Source organism: Podarcis pityusensis (genome assembly GCF_964106645.2).
Source record: "Podarcis pityusensis genome assembly, chromosome: 9".
NCBI classification, from domain to species: Eukaryota; Metazoa; Chordata; class Lepidosauria; order Squamata; family Lacertidae; genus Podarcis; species Podarcis pityusensis.
Window position 1 is genome coordinate 48,475,777 of NC_138034.1, and position 17,816 is coordinate 48,493,592.

At 41.4% G+C, this 17,816-nt stretch overlaps 1 protein-coding gene across 1 annotated transcript in view; it reads right to left on the bottom strand.

The window, feature by feature from the left end:
• Positions 1 to 17,816, bottom strand: part of FGF2 (fibroblast growth factor 2) — a 57,890-nt gene that overhangs the window by 37,907 nt on the left and 2,167 nt on the right. The window lies entirely within an intron of this gene.

Below are 17,816 nucleotides of genomic sequence, written 5' to 3' on the forward strand. Positions count from 1 at the left end.
TCAGGTTAAGAACTTTGCTTCAGGATGAGAACAGAAATCGTGCTTCGGCAGCGTGGCGGCAGCAGGAGGCCCCATTAGCTAAAGTGGTGCTTCAGGTTAAGAACAGTTTCAGGTTAAGAACGGACCTCCGGAATGAATTAAGTACTTAACCTGAGGTACCACTGCAGTCTACTTCCTCTTTCCCTACTGTTTTGATAACAGTAGGAAAAATTAATAAAAATATATTTTGGGGGGGGGGAATTATGTGGTGGGGAGACTATGCCTGCTGGCCACCACCACCTATGTTGGGCCCTGAACCCCATCCCCATATTAGAAGGCAACTTGCTGTATGCTAGGAGTCTACCCTGGCAGGTGGAATCTTGATTGTGCAGCCCCACTCATCCCAAACATGCGGAACTTAGCCATGTGGGTGAACGATCCAATAGCATTTTGGTGCTATCTCTATGTGAATGCTGACAGATTAAAAAAATAGAAAAATGGCCCAAACCAAATACCTTTTCCATTACATTCACCAGTGGGTTTTGACAATTTTGCTTATGGAACTGTAAGCGTTCGTCAGGTTTTCTTTGAAATTTCAGGCACTCTCAAATTTTGTTTTGGATTGTCAGCATTCACATGTGAAATGTTGGCATTCACCAAATTTCAGAAAGTCACTGTAACACGTGCTAATAATTATGACTCAACCAGGGACAAGTTATATACCATGAAAAGATGACACTCATGGAAATTGTGAACTTTTTCTGAACATATGTTTTCACAATCTTTCAGACCCCATTTCCCTGGAGTGGAAGTGACTCTGTTCATTATTTAACCAAAGCACAAACATTTTTAAAACAGATGTGGTCAGGTGAAAAGAGATGAGATTTGAAAGCAAAAAAATTTTGGCAGAAGATGGGACACGCAGTCAGAATCCTTCTTTGAGCCCTTGAGCATATCAGCTGTACTGTTCGGCTTGCTCTACTGCATCAAGAAGTACAGCCATCTCTTTTGATCACATGGACCCAACCCAAATTATTTTTATTCTATTCCCATTTATATCAGACGAGGCCTGCTGGATTGAGCCAAAGGCCCATCCAGTCCAACAATCTGTTCTCATAGTGGCCAGATGCCTATGGAAAGCCCACAACCTTCAGGATGGCAGTGAAACAGAATTTGTGTTATGTTAGTCCAGGAACTATAGTGTTCTGTGGTCCTCTTGTCAACTGCACAGTGATAGGAAATCTCCATCCACACACTATCCCACACAACCCACATGAAAGCAAGCTGGCTACGCATGAGAACATTCAGAGGACCTCTTTCCCACAAGCTGAACTCGGCCCAGATCCACTCAAGCCACACATTCATTGTGCCAACTGGATAGGTCATACCCTGGAGCCAGCATGGTACCCCCTAAACGTTGTTGGACTACAATTTCCTACCATCCATCAGTGCCAATGCTCAGGGATGATGGGAATTTTAGTCCATCTTTAGTCGTGTCATCTAACCTTGCTCCGTGTGAAGAAAATTATTGCTTCCCTAGCCACAGCACATTTTCCTGGCCAATCTAGTTGAAAAGCTAGCAAGCGTTTCATACCATCATACCAAGGCCGATTCTCAGAGGATTTAGTAACGAATAACTGGAAGCAGAAATATTTTGGGCATTATTTTCTGGAGAACACGAAGGACATTTATTTGTGGGGCAGGATTTGAAATCTTCCAAGTTCATTGACATTTAGATGACTTCAGTGGGATTAAAAGTTTTCTTAAAGACAACTTGATGTCCTTAGAGAGAAAGAGAGAAATCACACACAACACTAGAAACTGCCAGAGTTGGTATGTGCTTAAAAATAGTTACAAGTCATTGGAATTCAGTGAGAAGATATTGGAGAGAATTACCAGAAAAGACTGCCCCAAAGACGTGTTAGTGGTGCTGTTCAGGAAAAGATGTAAAGAAAATATTAATGAATATTACACAGTCGTGTAGAGACAACCAAGCATGGAATTTACTGTTCTTTGACTGGTCAGCAGAGGAGTATGAAGGACATTTATTAATAATAATAATAATAATAATAATAATAATAATAATAGAATCGTAGAATCATAGAGTTGGAAGAGACCACAAGGGCCATCGAGTCCAACCCCCTGCCAAGCAGGAAACACCATCAGAGCACTCCTGACATATGGTTGTCAAGCCTCTGCTTAAAGACCTCCAAAGAAGGAGACTCCACCACACTCCTTGGCAGCAAATTCCACTGTCGAACAGCTCTTACTGTCAGGAAGTTCTTCCTAATGTTTAGGTGGAATCTTCTTTCTTGTAGTTTGGATCCATTGCTCCGTGTCCGCTTCTCTGGAGCAGCAGAAAACAACCTTTCTCCCTCCTCTATGTGACATCCTTTTATATATTTGAACATGGCTATCATATCACCCCTTAACCTCCTCTTCTCCAGGCTAAACATGCCCAGCTCCCTTAGCCGTTCCTCATAAGGCATCGTTTCCAGGCCTTTGACCATTTTGGTTGCCCTCCTCTGGACACGTTCCAGTTTGTCAGTGTCCTTCTTGAACTGTGGTGCCCAGAACTGGACACAGTACTCCAGGTGAGTCTGACCAGAGCAGAATACAGTGGCACTATTACTTCCCTTGATCTAGATGCTATACTCCTATTGATGCAGCCCAGAATTGCATTGGCTTTTTTAGCTGCTGCGTCACACTGTTGGCTCATGTCAAGTTTGTGGTCAACCAAGACTCCTAGATCCTTTTCACATGTACTGCTCTCAAGCCAGGTGTCACCCATCTTGTATTTGTGCCTCTCATTTTTTTTGCCCAAGTGCAATACTTTACATTTCTCCCTGTTAAAATTCATCTTGTTTGTTTTTGCCCAGTTCTCTAATCTGTCAAGGTCGTTTTGAAGTGTGATCCTGTCCTCTGGGGTGTTAGCCACCCCTCCCAGTTTGGTGTCATCTGCAAATTTGATCAGGATGCCCTTGAGTCCATCATCCAAGTCGTTGATAAAGATGTTGAATAAGACCGGGCCCAAGACAGAACCCTGTGGCACCCCACTAGTCACTCTTCTCCAGGATGAAGACGAACCATTGATGAGCACCCTTTGGGTTCGGTCAGTCAGCCAGTTACAAATCCACTGAGTGGTAGCATAGTCAAGACCGCATTTTACCAGCTTCTTTACAAGAATATCATGGGGCACCTTGTCAAATGCCTTGCTGAAATCAAAGTAGGCTACGTCCACTGCGTTCCCTTCATCTACCAGGCTTGTAATTCTGTCAAAAAACGAGATCAGGTTAGTCTGACATGACTTATTTTTCAGAAATCCATGCTGACTATTGGTGATCACAGCATTCCTTTCTAGGTGCTCACAGACTGTTTGCTTAATGATCTGCTCCAGAATCTTCCCTGGTATTGATGTCAGACTGACTGGGCGGTAATTATTTGGGTCCTCTCTTTTCCCCTTTTTGAAAATAGGGACAACATTTGCCCTCCTCCAGTCTGCCGGGACTTCGCCTGTTCTCCAGGAATTCTCAAAGATGACTGCCAGTGGTTCTGAGATCACATCTGCCAGTTCTTTTAATACTCTTGGATGCAGTTCATCTGGCCCTGGAGACTTGAATACATCTAAACTAGCCAAGTATTCTTGTACTATCTCCTTAGTTATTCTGGGCTGTGTTTCCTCTGCTGAATCATTTGCTCCAAATTCTTCAGGTCGGGCATTGTTTTCTTTATCGGAGAAGACTGAGGCAAAGAAGGCATTGAGGAGCTCAGCCCTTTCTATGTCCCCTGTTTGCATTTCACCATCTTCTCCTCTGAGTGACCCCACTGTTTCTTTGTTCTTCCTTTTGCTACGAACATACCCATAAAAGCCTTTTTTGTTGCTTTTAACCTCTCTAGCAAACCTGAGTTCATTCTGTGCTTTAGCTTTTCTGACTTTGTGTCTACACGTGCTGGCTATTTGTTTGAATTCCTCTTTGGTGGTTTCCCCCCTTTTCCATTTTTTCTACACATCCTTTTTTAATCTTAACTCAGTTAAAAGTTCTTTAATAGCCACCCTGGCTTCTTTAGGCACCTTCCATGTTTCCGTCTCATTGGTATTGCCTGACGTTGTGATTTTACTATCTCCCTCTTAACAAACTCCCAGCCATCATGAACTCCCTTTCCTTTTAGTATTACTGTCCATGGGATCTCACCCAGCACTTCCCTAAGTTTTATGAAGTCAGCTTTCTTAAAGTCAAGAAATTGAGTCCTAGTATGCTTGGCTGCTCCTTTCCGCTGTATAGTAAACTTCAGAAGAGCATGATCACTCGCGCCTAATGATCCTTCCACTTCTACCCCACTAACCAGGTCATCAACATTGGTTAGGACCAGATCTAAAATGGCTGTTCCTCTTGTTGCTTCTCCCACTTTCTGGACAATGAAGTTGTCTGCAAGGCCAGTGGGGAATCTGTTTGACCTTATGCTCTTGGCTGAGTTTGACATCCAACAAATATCCGGGTAATTGAAGTCCCCCATTACTACTATCTCCCTTCCTTTTGCATGCTTGGCCATCTGTTCCAGGAAGGCATCATCTATGTCCTCCGTTTGGCTTGGGGATCTATAGTAAACTCCCACAATGAGGTCACTGTTATTCTTCTCTCCCTTAATTTTGACCCAAATGCTCTCACTTTGGCTTTGAGGTTCTAAATCTTGGATCTCTTCACAGGTATACACATCCCTGACATATAACGCCACTCCTCCTCCTTTCTTGTCTGGTCTGTTTCTCTGAAATAGATTGTATCCCCCCATTATTACATTCCAATCGTGGGACTTATCCCACCAGGTTTCAGTGATGCCTATTATGTCATATTTAGTTTGCTGTACCAAGAGCTCAAGCTCATCTTGTTTATTTCCCATGCTTTGCGCATTAGTGTACAGACATTGAAGTCCATTAATCATTCCCCCCTGTCTCTTATTTAAGGATTTTTTCCTCCCACCACTAGGTCTGCGTGCTGTTTGCTCCATTTGGTCTATGACATTTGGATGATCATCTTCATCAATTGATAGACTCCTACCTTCAGGAGCACTGTCTCCCTCCCCCACATTAGTCAGTTTAAAGCCGATTTCATAAATAATATAATATTTAGGCCTCAATTTACTGCCCAACACCACAGTAGTTACAGGGTGGTGTCCAATAAAATGCAACCATATATAATAAAATCATTAAAACTAATTCATATAAAATACACACATAATTAGTATAGTGTCAGTATCAAGGCGGAACTGACCACCAGTTTATGGAATTTAACATGAGATTGTATTTTCATCATGGAAATCTCAGTAACTGACCAGTTAAATGTTGTATTAGTTCCGACACTGCTTTTATGGTTAAAAAATGAGGTGCCAGTACATATATCTTAATAAAAGTCCTGTGGGTGCCAGCACAAACTGGATGCCATGGGCAGGAAAAAAGAGAGAGAGAGAGATGATGGTACAGTCACCAAAAAAGCACTGAACTGTAGGAGACTAAGCAAACACAAGAAAACAGTTTATTTCTCTTTACTCATGCCCTTATTTACTTATTCAATTGGTCCACCATTGGTCTTTTCACTTGCTTCTTTGTTGGCACATCCAGTGCTAGTATTTATTTTTCTTTTAGCATCTATGGGCTTGAGATGTTTGGTAATTGCATGCCTTAAAAATAACAAAACCCACTTGTCTATTTCCTGTATTATTGTTTTTCAGCTGTCTATAGCTATTTTGCAGATATAACAGTATTATGATTAAAGTCCATTTAGGAGACTGCAGACAAGAGAACTCAGGCTCATGCATCCTAAGGAACAAGCTATAGAAAGCCCTCACCTACTGGTTCCCTGTGAGAGTGGAAGCTCTGATGGGTACAAGGAATACTGCGATGGAAATTAGGAGCACAAAGATGCCTCCTTCATCAAAGTGAGCAAGTAAGCCCTGACAAGCACTAGGGACAGGGCTTTCTCAACCCGTGAATGCTATGGAACCGCATCCCAAGGGATGTACAAAAGCTGTCCCAGGCTTTGAAAACCCACAGGTCTGAACGGATTTTCATATAAATGCTTTCTTTGGTTAAGCTGCTGTTTTGTTTACTTTATACTTCTGTAGTTTTGGGAATGTAAATATCCCTGTTGATGCCAACGCGTGTTGTGGGTGGAGAAATCTCCACTCTCATCACAGTGCGGGCAGAGGTGGATTTAGGACTACGGTTTGGGCGCACTGGGCACAGAGCTTTGTGTGCACTGCAGGGGACACCACAACTGTGATTTAGAGTGGTTTCCAAGAGGTGAGGGAGGAGGGCAATTTGGGGTGTGCACAGGGCACCACTGGAATTTGAGACACCAAGGTCTGCCACTGTTGGGGGAGTGAAAGGATAACTCTCCCCTCCCTATGCTCTGCCTCCCCAGTAAGAATTATTTTTGGAAAAACAAGAAATGTAGATTCATATCAAGTTACCATTAGGCATTTGTCCCATTTGCACCAGAGAGACAATAACATTCCCCCTTTCCTTGGAATGTTTTCTTTTTATAGAAACATGAAGTCATTTTGATAGAAACATGTAAGATAGGAAATCCCCCTGCACAGAAATATGACTTGGAAGAATGAACTTGTTACATTTTGGTGTTGTTTATTATGATTCAGTGAATGCATTTTGATGTTACTTGTAAGCCACCATGGAAAGACTTGTATAGTGAAAAGCGGGATATAAATTATTATAACTGCATTTAATTAAAAACCAGTGGAGCAGTCATTAAAGAACATATAACACTAAGCAAAGGCATGCATTGGCAGGAATGTTTCCATCTACCTTCCAAAATTTAAGTTCTGGCAGGTCCTTTTAGTGGGAGAGTTGCACAGTTCAGTTACTGTCAAAACTTGAGAGGGTTCAGGGCAGGAAGTTGGGGATCTTGGGCCTAGCCTGTTCATCTATTTTAATGTATGTTAGACCATTAACTCTGAACGGTTAAACTCTCTTTAATACTTTTCATTAAAAAACAAATCCCACAGAAATCATTTTTGTTAAAAATACGTCCATTTCCTGGATTAGCCTTTGCTACCCTCACTTCTTAATTTAGACTTGGTTTTTGTTCCAAGATCAAGAATATTTTAGTCATTTTTAACCTGGAATTTTCCTTTTCCCCCAGGTCTCCAACAGGCTGGATTTCCCATCATCATTACCGTCACCTCCAAGAAATGCCTATCTTGTCATTTTTTCTTTAGAAATCTTTATCCAATGCCTGAATATTTTGTCTTCTAATCCCATAAATACTGGGAGGGAAAACAGTGTCCAGAATGGCATATTCCAGCTATTCTGTTCAGAACAAGAAACAGAGATCTGTCCTGTGAGCTACGGGAATCTAACCAAGGAATCTTGCACCTAAAATGAGAGGTTTTGAGACTCAAGCCCCGTTGGAAGTCATTCCTTATGGTAGGGTTAGCCAACACAATTCTCTCCAGATGTTTCTGGCCCCCAACATCAACCCCAGCCAGCGTGGCCAGTCGTCAAGGATGATGGGAACTGTGGTTCAACATCCGGAGGGTCCCAAGCTGGCTCCTCCTGCTCTGTAACATGGAATGTTTTCCTCCAAGCCCATATTTGTCTGTGTATGTGGGGGCAGGGGGTTGGCTACGGTTTCAAAACTGCAAAGGAAGGTGCAGACACTGTAAAAAAAAAAACAACTAAATAATTCTATGGTTTGTCATTAAGCCACATGTAACAATGAGCCTCGGCATAGAAAACAGGTCCCTGGGCAATGCTGTGGGGAGGCCTAGCTCAAATTCTGGGCTGCTTAAAACATCATCCATAGGAGAAAAGGGGTTGAGAAGATGCCTTGTCTGTTGCTTGCCTACCAGCAGCATTCCATAAACTAGGCACATTTGTGCATTACAGTTTCATTTGCTCCATGGTGCATCTTTAGTGCTCCTAGAACACATACTGCTGACAAAGGTCCATATAGTTAAAGCTATGGTTTTCCCAGTAGTGATGTATGGAAGTGAGAGCTGGACCATAAAGAAGGCTGATCGCCGAAGAATCGATGCTTTTGAATTATGGTGCTGGAGGAGACTCTTGAGAACCCCATGGACTGCAAGAAGATCAAACCTCTCCATTCTTAAGGAAATCAGCCCCGAGTGCTCCCTGGAAGGACAGATCCTGAAGCTGAGGCTCCAATACTTTGGCCACCTCATAAGAAGAGAAGACTCCCTGGAAAAGACCCTGATGTTGGGAAAGACTGAGGGCACAAGAAGAAGGGGACGACAGAGGACGAGATGGTTGGACAGTGTTCTCGAAGCTACCAGCATGAGTTTGACCAAACTGCGGGAGGCAATGGAAGACAGGAGTGCCTGGCGTGCTCTGGTCCATGGGGTCATGAACAGTCGGACATGACTAAACAACAACAAAGAACACATACTTTGTTTTATGGAGCAGCCCCCACCTGATCTCATAGGAACTCGCCATCTATGTAGACTTACTACTATCACTAAGTGCCAGAACTCCTGAACTGCAGGACTCCATACCTCACTTTCGGGGCCCTTTTTCTTGTTTCATCACTCATTCAGTCTTGCTCAAATTTCCACCAAGTTGCTTTATCCACAACCACCCTCTGAAGTTTGTTCTGAGCAACTACATTGCTCAGAACTTTTAACAGTCTTAGGCTGCAAGTCTGTACTCACCTAGGGGTGAGTTCCATTGAATTCAGTGGGACTTCTGAGTAGCCATATTTAGGTAGGATTTGACTATAAAGTAATTTTTTTAAGGGCCTCTGATACAAAATAGCATAAGCAAGGAGGGAAGTAATATATATGACATAATAATGCAGATTAATCCTTTTATCTTCTTTTCCAGTAGCTAGATACTCCACTAGAGTGATTGACTCCAATGGTCTCTAACTCATGCAAATATATCTTCTGCCCAGTTACCCATTCAATTCACTTCAAGGGAAAAAGAAGATATGTGTCTACATTACTTTGGATACTTGGTATTGCTGAGGTGACTTGGAAAGCTCATTTAGAGCAAGAAACTGCACAGACAGAAGTTTTATAAAAGTCACATCCATCTGATCCAAGTTTAAAGCAAGAACTGGCTCAACACAACATCACTCCAGATACATTTTCCTGTCCAATGTGATAAATAATTGAGTGGCAAGCAAACTGAAAGATGATAGTCATGTGGTTGTTAAATTTGCTCAGCACAAAAAAAACACACAGCCCTGTTGACATGTCTTTGGTTATACTAGCACAATTGTAAAATCAGAAAATGGAAAAACTCTTAATATTTATACTAAATCATGTATCAAAACATGAAATTTTCCACTCATGAAAAATGGTCCAGCATATTTATAATGGGTCATCTTTAGATGTAAAAGACAAAACTTCTGTATAGTCTTAGCAGACTGGTTGTCTGACAGACAAACTGTTCAGTATAGAAATGTGGCAAAAGTTAGATTTGTGGCTTGTTTTTTTGCACCATCATATAAAAACAAAGCATTTTCTGCATTGTCAACCATAACATAAAATAGTTTTAGGAGGTAGTGATATAGCCAGAGATATATTCAAATCTTCTAGAAGGAACATAGCTTGAGAGAGGAAAATAACAGGACCTAGGTATTTGGCACTAATTGCAGATGCCCACATTACAGTTTGAATAGCAGTATTATTTTGGGGCTCTCACCTTTCTAAAAGTTTTGAATGTCATCCAGTGAAGAGGATGTTTTCACCATCTTTAGAATTTTGAAATATTTTTTTTCCAACCTCAATGACATGGTGAAATATCACAGAGCAAATTATGATGTAATCTTCCAGTTGGTAGCATTTTGCATTTAAAACGAGAAAAGCAAGAGTCCAGATAGTAATATAACATTAAAATGAAAACTCTCTGTGCTCTGTGAGCTATTTCTTTCAGAACACTAAACCATGGTCTGATGAGACAGGAGCCATCTGCTTTACCCTCGCCTGTTGCCCAAACTAGTATTTTTTGCTCCATAAGGCGCACCTGACTATAAGACGCACCTAGTTTTTAGAGGAAGAAAGGGGGAAAGCCCCATTTTGGGGGGGGATCAGCTCACAGTTGTGCAGCTTCTTTTGCAAAGGGGAAAAGCCCCTTTTTTGAAGATCAGCTCAAAGTTGTTAAGCTTACTTTGGAAAGGGCAAAAAATCCTGTTTATATGGGGTTCAACTCACAGTTCCGCAGCTTCTTTAGGAAAGGGAGCCATTTCTACAGTTTCCAGACATATAATCTAATCAGCCAGTCATATGGCACTGGGGAAACAAACAGCCTCCGTCGGCAGAACATTCAACAATGGAAACCTGGGCAAGGGGGCAGGACCAGAAAGGGAGCCAGCAATCGACCACACATTCACTCCATAAGACGCACAGACATTTCCCCTTACTTTTTAGGAGGAAAAGGGTGTGTCTTATGGAGCAAAAATACGGTGTGTGGTTTCTGGCACCACCCAGGCTCCCCCCAACTTCCCTGTACTACCTTTTTACTCTGTAAGGTGTACGACGCACAGCCCTGAGCTGAGTTTCTGAGGCATGTTTCTAAATTCCATTTGTTCCTTCAGCTCCCACAGATAGTATATACCTCAATATTTCTCATCTCTTAATATCTTATATCCCTTCCATTGGTGCATTTTCTGTATGGGATTTCACTCTCAGTTCAAACTATCTGAATTGTGACTGCTCTGATAACTGATAATAAACGCTAGAAGGAACACAGATACGAAACATTTTTTCCATGCAATTTTAGGCTTTGTTCCAGTGTTAGTTAAGCCAGCTGAGAGTCTAGCAACACTATCTGTATGCGGAGACGTTATCCTTCTCAATGAACAAATGTAATACATCCTGGGCTGCGTTTCTTATTAGTAAACAATACTAGGAATCAACTGAATTATTTATGCTGTTCTGTACAGGAAGTGAGCTATTTATTAAGATGTACAAGATGTTTGCCCAATATATATTGGTAGGCTTGGAAAAAAACAGAAGAGAGTTTAGCCAACATTAATATACTTCACCCACCCTCTCCCAAAAATAATTTAAGCAGATGGTCCCAAGTTCAGTCCTGGGCATCTCAAAGTTGTGCTGGGAGAGACTCCATTTTGAACTGCTAGAGCTGCTTCCAGTCAGCATAGACAGTTCTAAATTAGATATACCAATTATTTGACTTGGTACAAAGCAGCTTCTTTTATTTTATGTCCCTATGGTCAGCAAAGCCTTCTTCACGCTTTCTTGCTTTTCTGATAGAACTTGCTCTATCAAAATTTCTCTTTAGATAGTAATTTCACAGCAAAAATATTTGTGTGAGTGAAAGAATTTGCTATAATGTGTCACCCAGCACCACATAAGTCACAACAAGCCCACCTTTTACCTTTGCTGCATTTGCTGCTAGATCACTTATATGAACAAATTTGACAGGAATTGTCTGCCATTAGATTAAATGCATCCAAATTATCAGACCTTTCAAGATAAATTATTTTGGTGATCTGATGTATAAGCATGATAGACCTGACCCAACAAAACAGGAGTGGAGAGTTTCTGAGGATCTCGCTGTCTGGATCCAACCATCCCCAGCAATGTATGTCTCTGCATAAACAGTGGCATTCTGTAGATGTGGTGACTGGGGGTTGACTCCCCAGGAGTTGACCAGAAATTGGGATGGGAAAAGACAGGTGAGGCACAGGAATAAGAGGGGCATACTTGAGAGGAGGAGGACCGGCTATGGATTAAGCATGGGGCTTTTGAAGAGGAACAGAGGTCACTGAGAACTGCAAGCAAACCAGGTGGCAGAGATGGCAGAAGGAGGCCTCACACAGGCTCTAGCCAAGGTTTCTCTACATCAAGGGATGAAGGGATCCTGAGGGATCCAGTGCCATATCACCCATTGCAGCTGTTGCAGTTCAGAACCATAGGAGGAAGGAAGAAACAGGAGACAGTGCTCTGGGGGCGAAGTCAACAATTGGGCCTGATACTACTGTAGCCAAGTCAAATCTATAAACTGTGGCACTGCACATTGAGTGCTGGTTTATCTTTAAGACAAAGGCAGGGAACTTCTGACCAAGAAGTCAAATGTGGCCTTCCTAGCCTCTCCAGGTGTGGGAGGTTAGCAACCAAACCCAGCAAATGCATATTCTTCCTAGTTAGCATGAGAACAGGCTAACACCATAGAGCTGTATTGCTGATATATAGGTCCTCAGATCATAGAAATAGAATTGGTAGAGCGGGCTCTATGTGATGACATTTCACCTCCTCTCCTACAGATGAAATAGCATATGGTACTTCCTGTTTGTTTGTTTGTTTGTTTCTCTCCTCCTGTAACCAGCCATGTGGCCAGCATGACTAAACCGCTTCTGGCACAACAGAACACTGTGACTTAAGGCAGAGTGCACGGAAACACCGTTTGCCTTCCCGCTGCAGCAGTACCTATTTATCTACTTGCACTGGTGTGCTTTCGAACTGCTAGATTGGCAGAAGCTGGGACAGAGCGACAGGAGTTCACCCCGTCGCACGGATTCAAATTGCTGACCTTACGATCAGCAAGCCCAAGAGGCTCAGTGGTTTAGATCACAGCGCCACCCATGTCCCTTTATACTGTACATACAAGTATTTTGCCTGCATAGTTTTTACTGCTACTGTTGCTGCAAACCAATGCATGATTATAAAATAAGTAAACTTTATTTTTTTAAACTTACTTTACAAGTTGTCGCCTGATTCTTTATTAAGCAGGGTAAGAAAAGGGAGCCAGCTTATTTCATAGGTCGACATGCTCAAAACAAGACTTTACAGCCTGATTCCTATTCTTTTCATTTTGCTGCCAAGGATGAGATTTTGAAACGGTTCAACCTACACATGTGGAAGCCTGGAGGGGTAAATTGCAACAAATATATCTTCTCCTACTCATTAAAACCCATCCCATACTGTGTGGCTCTCAGGATTCTTGCTGAGCTATAATTTCTTCTCAGTCACAGCCTCTCTCTCCAAGGCAATACTACTTACCAGTCCTTCTAGAATTTTATTGCCTGGGTGGGAAGTTTCCTTGAACTCTAATAATGGCTCTTGCTTGTCTGGATGGACAACAGATAGGGGTATGTGAGTGTGTATAAAACTAGCCCACTGTAGGAAGGTAAAAATTGCATGTTGTTCTGCTCACTTCTACCTCTTGGCCACTGAAAAGGGGCCAAGAAAGAATGTCATCCTCAGTCTGAAGAAGGTTCCCCACTCCTGCTAAGGCATTGACCAATGCTAAGGCATTAACTCAACCATGGGCAAAACAAGCTATGTAATACATAAAGGAAACCTTTTGATTAAGAACACTAAAGAAGAACTGAAGAATTTTCTTTCTCTGCTTCTAGAATAAAACTTCCTACACTGAAATTATATTTTTAATTCTTCTCCTAATCAAAGCTTCTTTAGAAAGACCGTTCTCTCCAGAAGATGAAGGAAAGGCTGTGCCCTCTTTGGAGTACACTAAAGTACTTCAGATGAATGTTCATTTCAGTTAATTAAAATAACTGCTCTTGGAAAAATCAAAGTACTTATTTCAAATTAACTGGTGTACTCTGGCTAACCTTTCAGCCTTTGAAAGCTTGCCCAGTTGTTTGCTTAATGATCAACACTGGAGAGACACACACAAAATCCTCTGGAAAACGGAAACACAAGAAATTCAGTTGTGATCATCTGCTAAATTATGCTCCCTGTGTGTGAGAGGAAAAAGACCTAAATTTTTTCCTAGTGAAGATTTATTAAAAACCATGCATACTGTATATTTTTTCCTGAACTGGATAACAAATATAAAGAACCATTAATCAATGCATATTTATAGAGCTGGAGTTTTTTGTTTTTGTTTTTTTTACCAATGGAGCATAAAAAGTAGATGTGAAGTGAGAACTTTACACTCAGAGTGTAATTGTATCCTAGGAACTATTTAAAGACAGCTGCATTTTTAGTAAGCCTTCAGGGTTTAATTGGTAGCTTAAACAGCTGAAGATTTAACTGATGAATCTGCATGGACCAATTTTAATCAGCTAGTCAGAATGTTTAGAGAGGACATCCTTATTTGTATGCTGTTTTGTTGTGGTACGTTACTGATATAAGGGGGGGGGGGACTGCTCTTTTTCCCTTATGGGGTACGCAAGAGCCCATATAGTCCTCTTTTTAGGTTCTCTATTGGTAGAAGAAAATAACAGAGGCCAACCAAAGAATATTGAGAAGCAAGGCAGCTAGTAAGCCTGATCTTTATTAAAGCTGTTGCAACAGGGTGCTCCCCCACACGCGGGAGAGAGGAGGAGGACCCAAAGCCATGCGTGCAAGCCCTTATATAGACATTTTAAATTGCCCACCCTGGAGTCCAAGACCACCCCCAGAAGGATCAAACATACATCACAGAAGGGGTGTAGCCCAAGACCACCCCCCAGATACATCATACCTACATCACAGAAAAGGCGGTCTACAACAGAAATCTGAGTGCGTTGTTTATCTCCTGTCTGGCAAGTTACCTGATTGCATTATCTGGGTTTTGGCCACTCTTTTGTTATTATAACTACTTAATTCCTGAATCTAGGTCACAGGCTCACACCCTGTTCATATCTTGAATGTACCCTTAAGACAGGATTTGTGAGGAAAGAGACAATGGGGAGGTTTCCCACTTCCACCTTGCAGAGAAATATTTGAGGTCAATTTGTTCAGGACCTAATCTGCGGGGTTTCAGACATGTGGTTTATATATACAGTTATGAACATTTAATTTTTATATATATGACCTTAAAATTCTTATAACATTACAGATAGGAAAAAATATTAAAGATAGTCATTCCTTCTAACAAAGAGTGCTGCTTTAAATTGGTAAGTTGAGATTGTCCTTTCAAAGGGTTCCTTTGTTGAGGTTTCAATAATATGCTGACTTAATTTTAAATTTATGAATTACAGAACAATTCTGGTCTCTAGATCTGCTGACTTAAGGGGCTTAGGATGGACATAAAATGCCACTGAATAAACACACAATGTCCTCCTGACTTTGCTTCCAGTTACTAGATAGGCACACCACAAACGACATAGGCAGCTGGAATGTTGCACCATGAACAGTTATGCTGTGCTCCTCTTTAGTTTTCACTATTCAAGCCAAAGTTCAGCTTTGGGGATTGAGGGAAACTGCTAGTCTTTGCTCTGAGGCCCACAGACCCTCTTGACAGCACCATATGTAGAAAATATTTAATATTCTTTCCCAAGTACAGAAATGGAAACACCCGTCTGCCAGTCTTTGTAGATTTCAGGCACAAAATCCTCCCCCGTCTTCTTATAGTCTGCCTGTTCCAGCAAGTCTCCACTGCAGCAATCTAGTTTAGTTTATTGTTTCTAGACACCCGCTTGTCCTGTAATGTCCCTATTTAATGTTTCCTGAACCTAAGTACTTCCTCCTCATTTGATGAGTTGATGGGCTGTTGTTAGCCTGACATTTGGGTTAAAAAAAAATGTGAACAAAGACTTGTGTGCGCGTTCAGATATTGGTCAGACATAAGGGGGAAAAGGATGGAGGGAAATAATTTTGAGATATATGTGTGAGTGTGGCTCAGTTCTGGCACCACAGCAAACCATGGCCTAGAAAACTTCACTTTAATCAGTCTGGATTGGCAAACTAAAGTCAGAAACCATGGATTGAAGTGGATTTTACATTTAAGTGTTGTTGTGTTGTTGTTGCTACTGTTGTTTGGCATGATAAACCATCAGTGAGCAGAGAAGGAATGACACACAAAGAGTTCTAAACCAGGATTCGGTTTTATGTTTGGAAGCTTAAGCTACAGTTGGCACAATTGTGGAATTCGATCCATTATGCATGTCAGCTAATATGGTGCCCTGTAGAAGTTACTGGACTCTCATCATCCTGAGTTGGAGCTGGAGCTGGAGAGAGTCCAGCAACATCAGAGGGGGGACCAGATTGGGGGCACACTTGAGGTATGCAGTAGATGGAGTTTTGCAAGGTATAAGGAAGGAAAGAAAGAAAGAAAGAAAGAAAGAGAGGAAATGTTTATTGGATGGAAATGGAGACTATGTAGATATGCCCAAAAATAAACTTCTAAAGCTTTTCTAATGAAAGAAGAACACTCTGATAATTATGATGGAAGATAGGTGAAACAAAACTGAAATGCCAACAAAAACTGAGATGCTAATGAAGTGTTTATTGGCGGGGACTACAGTGGAGACATTATGCCAAACATTAATTCCTAAAGCTTTTCTTAAAAACACACACACACACCCTGATAATGACCGTGGAAGATAAACAAAACAAAAACTGAAATGAAAGGCACGATGAAACATCCAAACTACCAGAAAGAACATTATAGTACAGTTTGTATCTGATATTCACTTTATATTTTTTTATTCATTTTGTATTTTTATCTCACCACTTGGACTTTTGGTAGGTTTCCCAAAGCAGCTTGCAGTAAATACCCTGGAATATTAAATATAACTGCATAGAACCACAATAAAACAGCAAAAGAAAAATTACAAGCGTCAATAAAACCACGTTTAGACATCAAGTGAATTACGAACAGCTAAAGAGCAGCCGCAAATTAAAATCAACCTACAGCTCCAAAAGCATTCCAATACAAAAAAAGGAGCTTTTAAAAACCCACCAAAAATGGATTCTATTAAAAAAGAAGTCTGAATTCCATCTAGTAGGCTCCCCTAAGGAAATTGCAGAGTGAATAAAAAGTTTCTAATAATACAAAACACAATCCCCACATGATCAGCATAAAGTGATACATATACGATGCAATATAATGAAGCGAACAAACAACCTCTAATGTAAACACCTTTACATTATACAGGCACAAGAGTGCCAATACCGTTAAGTTAGAGAGGTCAAACTGCGTCCCACAATTATGAAGCCTGAATGTTCTACATGTTAATAAAACAAAGGTGGTCTAAACTGTTTGAACTTAAGCATGTAGGACCTATGTATTTAGTGCCATAGTTGACCAAATTTAAAACAGATATTTTGAGAAATGGCTGAGATATAGCAATTTCAACATTTTCTCTTCTTGCACAAATTAATTCTTCTCCTTTATATGTCTATTTTCCCCCCAAGGCATAACATGCCAAACTTCCCCCCCCCCCCCTTTCCCCTTTGGCTTTGTAAAACAATCTGAGGGAATAGCCAAACTTTAGTGCTTCCTGTTTTGATTAAAAATACATTGTGCATTTATCATCAAGTTATAACGTTTTCATTTTCAAACAGTGCACCTCAGTGCATTTTCCAGTACTGCCACCTAGTGCAACTATCATTCAGTGCTTCTGTTACATCTCCCATGGGAAGCCTCTTCTCTAAACAAAGATGGCTGCCAGGAGACTGGCAGCACCAAACTTGTAGTCCCTTGGTTTAATTTAAATGTTAAACAGCAAGATCAAGATCACCCCCTATGGCGGTTCACAGGATTCCCATAAGAGTGTAGCATCATCACCAAGCACCTGTCTGCACATAAGAGTGGAACCATTAAAAATAGTATCCCCATCTCTGGCAGTTCAGAAGGATACCAATGACAACTGCAGCCTTCCTTCGTTCCACACAATTGTTAATAATAGTGTGAGCTATTCACCCAGATAAGGCTTAGGGGTTTAGACAAATTCATGGCAGTTAAGGTTATCAATGGCTGGTAGTGCCTATATACTACACCCAATATCAAAAGTGGCATGCCTGTGAATTACCAGTTGTTGGGGAACAAGTCTAAGAGGGTTATTGTCCTTAGGCCCCACCGGGGGCCTTCTCCTGGGTGCCTGGTTGGTCAGTGTGGAGAAAAGGTGCTGGAGCTCATAGGTCTTTGCTTTGATCCAGAGGGCTCT